Below are 9,345 nucleotides of genomic sequence, written 5' to 3'. Positions count from 1 at the left end.
TTTAATGTTTTTGGATTTTTAAAATTTTTATTGTTTTTTGATTTTTTTGATTATTTCTCCCCCTAAATTTGTACATGGGTGAGAACAAAATAAATAAATAAATAAATAAGAATAAAAATCAAATAAAATAAAATGCGCAAATTTAATCTATCCTACCTAAAAAAACTTAAAAATTTGAAGAATTAAGAAAAGAAAAAAAATTTAAAAAAAAAACTTAATCCTCAAAATGAATCATTTTCAGAAAACCCACAAGCACATCGAAACAAGCTTTGTTAAATGGCTTAGTGAACAGATCCGCCACATTATTAGCAGTAGGGACATGTTCCAGCCGAATTAGTGAACGTTCATAATAGTCTCTGATAAAATGAATTTTAATGTCAATGTCCTTGGTTTTAGAGTGTTGGATTGGATTTTTGGCAATTTGAATGGCAGCCTCATTATCACAGTAAATGGGGGTTTCTAAATAATTCAAACTATAATCCAATAGTTGATGTTGGATCCACATAACTTGAGAACAACAGGCCCATGCAGCAACATATTCTGCCTCCGTTGTTGAGGTTGAGACAATGTGTTGCTTCTTGCATTGCCACGATACTAGCCTGTCACCTAGGTATTGACACCCTCCTGAGGTTGATTTCCTGTCAAGCTCACAGCCTCCATATTTACTATCAGCAAAAGCATATAAATCAAATTCAGAATTCTTTGGATACCAAAGACCCAATTTTGGGCTACCTTTGATATACCAAAAAATTCTTTTGACTGCAGTAAGATGTGAAAGTTTAGGATTTGCCTGATAACATGCACATTGACAAACTGTCACACCCCAAAACCGAGAACGGCGGAATACGTTCTAGGGTGGTGGACGTCATGTACAGTATCATAACAATGCATAATAGTAAAGACAAGCAAGTACATCCATTGCATTAATATAATAATTATAATACAAGTGTGTACTGTATAGTTTGATAAACACCAAAAGTATAATCAAAATAAAAGGTGAGTCTTGTATGTGCTCCATCTTGTCAAAAGTTGCATCTGACCTGTCTACTGATGACCTGAGAATACAAGTTATTTTGAAAACGAGTATCAGCATAAAGCTAGTGAGTTCATAAGTATTTAGTGTCATTGCTTGTATAAAAGTGTTTAAAACCATGTAATATAATAATTGTTATCAAGTTTTGAAAATAGTGTGCTCCCTAGAAAATCATATATTTTCCAGCAAAAGTAGTCGTCTACCAAGACTTGGTTGATTGTAAGTTTGATTCTTTGGAAGTATAAAAGTTTTCCCAGTGAAACTATCAGTGTGAAAAATATAGCTTTACATTTCGTTCATATAAAGTAATTGGGAAAATAGTGTTTTGCCTTTAATTCCCAACCTGTTAATTTAGGTATGAATGTGAACTCGTATGTAACCATGCTGAGTGACAATAAAATAACAATTGACCCTCCAGGTCACATGTAGTGTAGTGATGTTTTGTCACCCATGGGCATAGTCGGCTCGGACTGTAGCTAGTATTCGGGATGTGGGAGTGTCTGTCCCATATAGATCTATACACATAGTGTCCGCTCTCCCTCCAGGAGGCTCTGGTTGCATGGTGGTCGCATAGTGAAGTGTCGTATCGAGAAGGAGTGTATCACATTCTATTTTAGTATATTCTCTCGTATTATAGTATAATGTAATTCTTAGTATAATGGATTGAGTGTTCTCTTGTATAGTATATAGTGCTCTCTTCGTATAGTATATAGTGTTCTCTTCATATAGTATTTAGCATGTATAGACTCGTAACTATACTAACTATAGTAAGTGTCATAGTAACAATAGTAATGAGTGCTAATCCTTAACTATACCTATTATAGTTAAATAGTGATGTTAGTTGAATGCCTTTGATACACAAGGTGTTGAACTGCAGTGAAGACTTTTATATCCAACTCAAATATATATGATATATAACTAAAAATTCAACGATAGTCGGACAGATAACAGAATACCCTATGTCCACAATCAAACAAGAACAGGAAATAAGGTGAGCTATCAGTTCTAAGTCCTTCCATCCTTAATTATATAAATATATTGGAGTAGATATGATTTGGAAACAAAAATAAGTTTAAAAGCATTGAAAATAGTTTTAGAACAATTAAACATGAAAATGAGTTTGGTAAACATTTAAAACAATTTCGTTGGCAAGGTAGTTTGAATGTATAGAAAATCCTTTTGGTAACAATTATAAATCACATGAAATTAATACTATAACTTGTTTGGTGCAACTTCTATCCCCCCTCCCCTATAAAAGCATTTAAAACCATTTAGAAAGGTTTATTTAGGGGTATGAACTCACCTGTAGTGAGCAGATTGATGGAAGTGCCAAGTAGGATGCTAGGTGTCAAGTGAGGACTTGAACACACACTCGGATCCTATGTAACATGTAGTGATACATAATTGTATCCAATTAGTTATTTAATCACTAATTTAGTAAGTAAAGACACTCTAATGCATGAAAACACTTTGTTTCAAGTGCTAGGAGTGATACGGGTTGCATCTAAGGAGCGTATGGCTTCACAATGGAGTTTACTCCTCAAATGGTTGCCCTAAGGGGTGTTTACGGTTGAGGGATTATTTCCCCCATGATTTTATGGCCATAAACTCATGGGAATGGTGTGTTTGAGTGCTTCAAGGTCTTATATCACACAAAGAAGTGTCCTAGGGTTGAATCAAAGGCTTAGGAAGTGGTTAGGGCTCGAAATGGTTAACTTTCTGGAGTTTACGGTCCTTGGACCACCTTTGAGGGTGTATGGCCGTAAACCCATGAGTTTACAGCCGTAAACTCAAGGTTACTCCAACCATTTCGTGTTTTGGTGGTTCTAGATCATGCATGCAAAGATTTAGGCCTCTTGACTAAGTATTAGGGGGTGTTAGGGCATGAAAACACCCCTTTTGGGGTGTTTACGGTTTTAGGAGATCCCCAACCGTAAAAACTTATTCTTTGAGGTTATTAGTGTTCAATCCATGGAATTTCAAGCATACTAAGCTAATAACTAGTTAAGGTGAGTATACTTAATTGTAGGAATCTTGTAGGAGTGTTTAGGACCCAAGAACACTAGTGTGTGCTCTTGGTGTTCTTGAAGAACACTTGAAGATCTAAGAAAAACCAAGAATCCATGGATGAAAAGGTGTATAAACACTAGATTAAGTGTTGTATGAATGAATCTAGGAAGGAAGACTTACGTTTTTGATGAATTTTGACGAATTGTATGATGATAGTTGAGAGAAAACTTGGTGTTCTTGAGGTTGGGAGTGTGAAAAAGAGTTAGAAATGATAAAGACTCACCTTTATAGGTGAGTGTTCGTGGCCTAAGTGAGTTTACGTCCGTAAACTCCATATTTACGGCCATAAACTCCATCTCATAGAGTTTATGGCATAAATTTGGTGTTGAGGCTTTAGTAGTTGCTTTCTAGCACTTGTTCCTTAGGTATACTAGGCATCGAAATACTCAAACACGCCTTAAATTGTGCTAAATGGTAGCAAAAATGAATTTGACTTTCAACGAAGTGTTAGACTGTAGAAATTATACATACAAAAAATTCGCGTTGTCACATCATCCCCCCCCCCCTGTTAGAGGGAATTTTGTCCCGAAATTAGAGTTCAAATAACTAAGTTATTGCATAATACTAAGAAAAAAGATGAGGATATTTAAGTTTCATTTGATCCTCGCGCTCCCAACTGAACTCTGGTACTCGCCTAGTGTTCCAGCGAACCTTCACAATCGGGATGCAGCTTTGCTTCGTTTGTTTGACCTCTCGGTCCATAATCTCCACAGGTTCTTCCACGAAGTTGAGGCTCTCGTTGATCTCGATCTTGTCGAGTGGAATTACGAGAGTCTCTTCAGATAGGCACTTTTTCAAGTTCGAGACGTGGAAGGTAGGGTGTATGTTGCTGAGCTCACGAGGTAGATTGGGTTTGTAAGCTACGGGGCCGATTCTAGCGAGAATCTCGAAAGGCCCTATGTATCTTGGATTCAGATTTCCACAATTTCCAAAGCATATCAAGCCTTTCTAGGGTGAGACTTTCGAAAGAACTCGGTCTCCCACCTGGAACACTAATGGTTTTCTTCATTTGTGTGCGTGAATTTTCTGTCGGTCTCTAGCGGCTTTCAGTCGTTCACGAATCTAAACGATCTTCTCTGTCATTTCTCGAATGATCTCCGGACCCATGAGAGTACTTTCAGGAACCCGTCCTTTAGCTAACTGAGTGTCCCCCACCTCAGCCCAACACAGAGGGGACCTACACTTTCGTCCATAGAGGGCTTCGAATGGCGCAGCCTTGATGCTTGTGTTATAACTGTTGTTGTAGGAAAACTCGACAAGGGGTAAGTGGGCATCCCATGCTTTACCAAAGTTGATCACACAGGCTCGTAACATATCTTCCAAAGTTTGGATAGTTCTTTCACATTGTCCGTCGGTCTGCGGATGGTAGGTTGTACTCATGTCCAGCCTCGTTTTTAAGGAGCTTTGCAATGACTGTCAGAATCTCGAAGTGAATCTACTATCTCTATCGGAGATAATAGATATAGGAACACCATGCAGTCGTACGATCTCCCTAATGTATTTTCTTGTGAGTTTCTCCATCTTTTCTGTTTCCTTGATGGGCAGGAAGTGTGCGGACTTGGTCAATCGGTCGACGATGACCCATATGGTATCAAGCCCACCCATTATCTTGGGTAGCTTGGTTATGAAGTCCATAGTGATCTGCTCACACTTCCATTTAGGTATCTCTAGTTGTTGTAGTAGGCCTGATGGTTTTTGGTATTCCACCTTGACCTTGGCGCAAGTAAGGCATTTACTCACGAAGTTAGCAATCTTTGCTTTCATGTTAGGCCACCAGTACGACTTTTTAAGATCCAGACACATCTTATCTAAACCTGGGTGAACGGAGTATCGAGTGTTGTGGGCTTCCTTCATGACCAAGTCTCTGAAGCCACCGTGTCGCGGTGTCTAGATTTGCTCCATGAGATATAAGGCTCTGTCACCCATGACTTCCAAGTTCTTATCCATTCCTCGCAGGGACTCTCCTGCCATATTTTCAGGTTTCAAGGCTTCGAGCTAAGCCTCCTTAATCTGTATGGATAAATGCGAATGGATAGTCATTGTTAATGACTTGACTCTTCGACCAAAATATTCTTTACGACTTAGGGCGTATGCTACTACATTGGCTTTACCCAGATGATAACGAATTTCGCATTCGTAGTCATTGAGTAGCTCGACCCACCGTCGTTGCCTCATATTAAGCTCTTTCTGGTTGAATATGTGTTGTAGGCTTTTGTGGTTGGGTGTATGTCGTGCTCTTCGTACCGAACAGATAGTGTCTCTAGATCTTTAGGGAGAACACAATCGCTCCTAGTTCGAGGTCGTGTGTGGTGTAGTTGACCTCGTGTGTCTTCAGCTGTCTTGAGGCGTAGGCGATGACCTTACCTCATTGCATCAGGACACAACCGAGCCCTTGATTGGATGCATCGTACTATACTACGAAATCTTTTGTCCCTTTGGGGGGGGGGGGGATAGTATTGGTACGGTGCATAAGACTCATTTCAGGGTTTGGAATGCCTTCTCTTGTTTCTCTCCCCAGTCAAAGGCCACGACTTTCTGGGTCAATGTTGTATGGGGTTTTGCGATTCGAGAGAATTTCTATATGAATCTGCAGTAGTAGGCAGCGAGGCCTAGAAATTGGCGAATTTCTGTAGGCGTCTTCGGTGCTGACCAGTTCTTGATAGCTTTAATCTTGGATGGTTCAACGTGGATTCCTTCTTCGCTAACCACGTGTCCTAAGAATTCGACTCTTCCGATTCAAAATTCGCACTTAGAGAACTTCGTGTATAGTTTCTCTGATTGTAGGGTTTCCAGGACTTGTCGTAGATGATCTCTATGCTCCTGTGTACTTCGAGAGTAGATAAGTATGTCATCAATGAAGACGATGACGAACTGATCCAAGTAAGAATGGCACACCCTATTCATTAAGTCCATGAATACTACGGGCACGTTGGTCAGTCCGAATGGCATCACTACGAACTCGTAGTGTCCGTAACGAGTTCGGAAGGCTATTTTCAGAATATCTTCCTCAAGCACTCGTAACTGGTGATATCCAGACCTTAGATCAATCTTGGAGAAGTAACTCGCCCCTTGTAGTTGGTCGAATAAATCGTCTATACGAGCAAGAGGGTAACGATTTTTGACCGTCAGTTTGTTGACTTCCCTATAATCGATGCATATATGGAACGATCCATTTTTCTTCTTTACGAACAACACCAGTGCTCCCCAGGGTGAGAAGCTTGGTCTTATAAAGCCCTTGTTGAGCAGCTCGTTAAGTTGACCAGACAGTTCTTGCATCTCAGCAGGCGCTAGACGATAGCGCATTTTGGCTACGGGGGTACCTACTGGAACTAAGTCAATCCTGAACTCAACTTGACGTTGGGGAGGTAAACCTGGTAGCTCTTCTGGAAAAACGTCGGGGAAGTTGCACATTACGCGGAAGTCTTTTAGATCTTTCATTTTCTGGCTCGTATCGACGACGTGTGCAGGGAATGCACGATATTATTTACGCAGGTACTTCTAGGCTTGAATACTTGAGATGATACGAAGGCTCGTACTGGGTTTGTCTCCGTAGATCATCAAGGTTTCGTTATTCGGTAGATTTAGATGGATGGCTTTGTCGAAGCACTGGATATCAGCATGATGGAGACTCAACCTATCCATGCCCACGATGACATCAAAACTTTTGATCGATACTGGTATGTGGTCGATTGGGAATGAGTGATTATCTAGCGTGAGGGTACAACCCATGTAGATCTCGTTAGAACTCTCTGCCTTTCCGTTAGCCATTTCTACGGCGAAGTTTTCTTTTAATGGTTGCAGGGATTGTTTAAGTAAGTGTTTAAAGTTTTGGTTTACGAAGCTTCTTTCTGCCCCACTATCGAATAGGATACAAGCATAAGAGTTATCAAGAAGGAGCATACCCGTGACTACTGTGGGGTCTGCTACTGTTTCATTGTGGTCAATAGCAAGTAGTATTCATGTTCCTCCCGTATTCCCAGCTTTCGGACAGTTTCTTTTGAAATGCCCTACTTCGCCACAGCGATAGCATGCCTAGCTTACACCCGAGCTGGGGACCTGAGAAATGGGTTTGGTTTGAGAGTTGCAAAACCGGGAGGTATGGCCCTTCCAGTCGCAGTTAGTGTAGTGCAATTCACGGTAGGGGACGTTATGATGGAAAGGGCACTTGGTGCACTTGGGTAGGTTCCCTGCATATGTTTTGGCTACTGCAGGGGCAGCATGAGTAGTGGCGACATGGACAACCACAATCTGTTGGTTTTTGGAAGAGGATTGATTTGACTTGCCCTTCTTTCAGTCCCAACGCTTCCTCTTGTTGTCGGTCATTTTAGGCGGTGCAATGGCCATCGTCGTGGTTGTTGATGGAGTGTAGGGAGCTCCATGATCAATCAACCTCTGGGCCAATTATTTGGCACTGTCAAAGGTCGTAGGGCGTGATGCTAAAACGTTCCCTCAATACGGGGGTACTAAACCCCAGATGTATCATTCAATCTTCTTGCCCTTAGTGGGGATCATGTTAGGATACATAGTTACCAGGTCGCAGAACCTGGTCGTATAAGCCACCACGTCGCTCCCTTTCATCTTGAGGTTCCAGAGTTCCTGTTTAAGTTTCTGGATTTCGCCCCTAGGATAGTACTCCCTTGTCAGAAGGTCTTTTAGTGTGTCCCAGCCCATGGCGTTAGCTATTACCTAGGAGAGTGATTTGACATGGCCATTCCACCATGTCAAGTCCCTCTCAGTGAAGGTGCAAGCAGCGAACCTAATCTTGCTTTCCTCAGGGCACGAGCACATCTCGAAGACGGCTTCGGTTCTTTCGATCCATTGGGACAGTGCAATGATCCCTCCGGTTCCATTGAACAATGTGGGTTTGCAGCTCATGAAATCCTTATAGGTACACCCCTATGTACGAGAGTGGATTTCACCATGTCTAGAGTTGGTCCCCATTCTGGCTCCACTTGCATCTCCAGAATTTATTTGGGCCATAGCTGCAGTCACAGTTGTGGTTACAAGTGTCTGAAACATCACTGGATCAAACTGTGGAGGAGGAGGTGGAGGTGGTGGGAGGGCTTGAGTTGCGGGCGTTTTTATGCTTGGATGTTTGCGAGGTGGCATCTTTTACTGAAATTTTATAAATATGGTGACTATAGTGAGAAACAATTGTGAGTATGATGAGACTGTTTCATGGATTAAATCACCATAGATAAATTGTCAGATAGAGTCATATACAAAGTAGGGAAACATAAGAGTATAGACTTTTTCCAAGAGATTAGAAAACTGTCAATACTACTAGTATTACTGATGTAAATAAGTTCGGGGAAAACGGCCTAACAGTAGGCCTTACATCAAACCATATGAGGGAAAATGATTGACAGTTTTAGAAGACCACATAACATACTAAAAGATAGAAATATTCTACAGACAAGTGTTTCATTCAAGCGCAGATGCTATAGGCTAATCCTTAGTCAAAAGAAAAGATGTGTTAGACATTTTTTTAACAGCGGCGGCGGACGTTTCTCGAGAGAACCCTAAGGTCTGCCAGTTGACGTTCCATGTCGAGGAGGTGTTGCTCGTAGACTCTATGGCAAACCCGGAGCTCTATGACTTCAGCCCGAGTTGCGGCTAATGCTTGAAGCAAGGCCTCGTGGTCCGCTGCAGACCTCTCCCTAGCATGCTCCAGGCGACTAGTGCGAATAGAGTGCAGTCCTCCATTTGTATCAACCTCTGTGATGTGCTGGAGGGCTGTCCTGCCTTGGATTTCATTGTGGGAAACTCTTCGGACCAGGATGGTCAAGACTCTGTCTGCTGATCCTCCTTCGCTTGTGTCATAAAAGCTTCACGCTCCATTGAAGTGCATGGGTTCATTTTGCTCTTCACTCCATGTCTCTATGCATTCCACCCATGCAGGCGTCGGGCCTTGGAAGGCCTGGCGGGGGTTAGGATTTGGTACCGGAGCCATAGGAAGTAGGTTGTTGACTTCGGGATTGGAGTCAGACACATCCGAGAAGCCTTCTGCTTGGCGGTCATCCAAAAGGATTTGATGTTCCACATCGGGCTCTTCTTCAAGCCATCCTGCATTGTCGTGATTTAGGAAGTACGAGTCACCATGATGAAATCCAGCCATGATATCTACGCGAGAAAAGGGGAAGAATAGTTGATAGACGTACTAATCTAAGATACTTATAAGAGGATCGTTATTAGTCAGACCAATACTTGCATAGTTCATACTAATTACATGCGACCGAAAC

Source organism: Lactuca saligna, chromosome 4 (assembly GCF_052625555.1).
Source record: "Lactuca saligna cultivar CGN05327 chromosome 4, ASM5262555v1, whole genome shotgun sequence".
NCBI classification, from domain to species: Eukaryota; Viridiplantae; Streptophyta; class Magnoliopsida; order Asterales; family Asteraceae; genus Lactuca; species Lactuca saligna.
The sequence above is the reverse complement of the archived record's forward strand: the minus strand, read 5'-3'. Positions refer to the sequence as shown.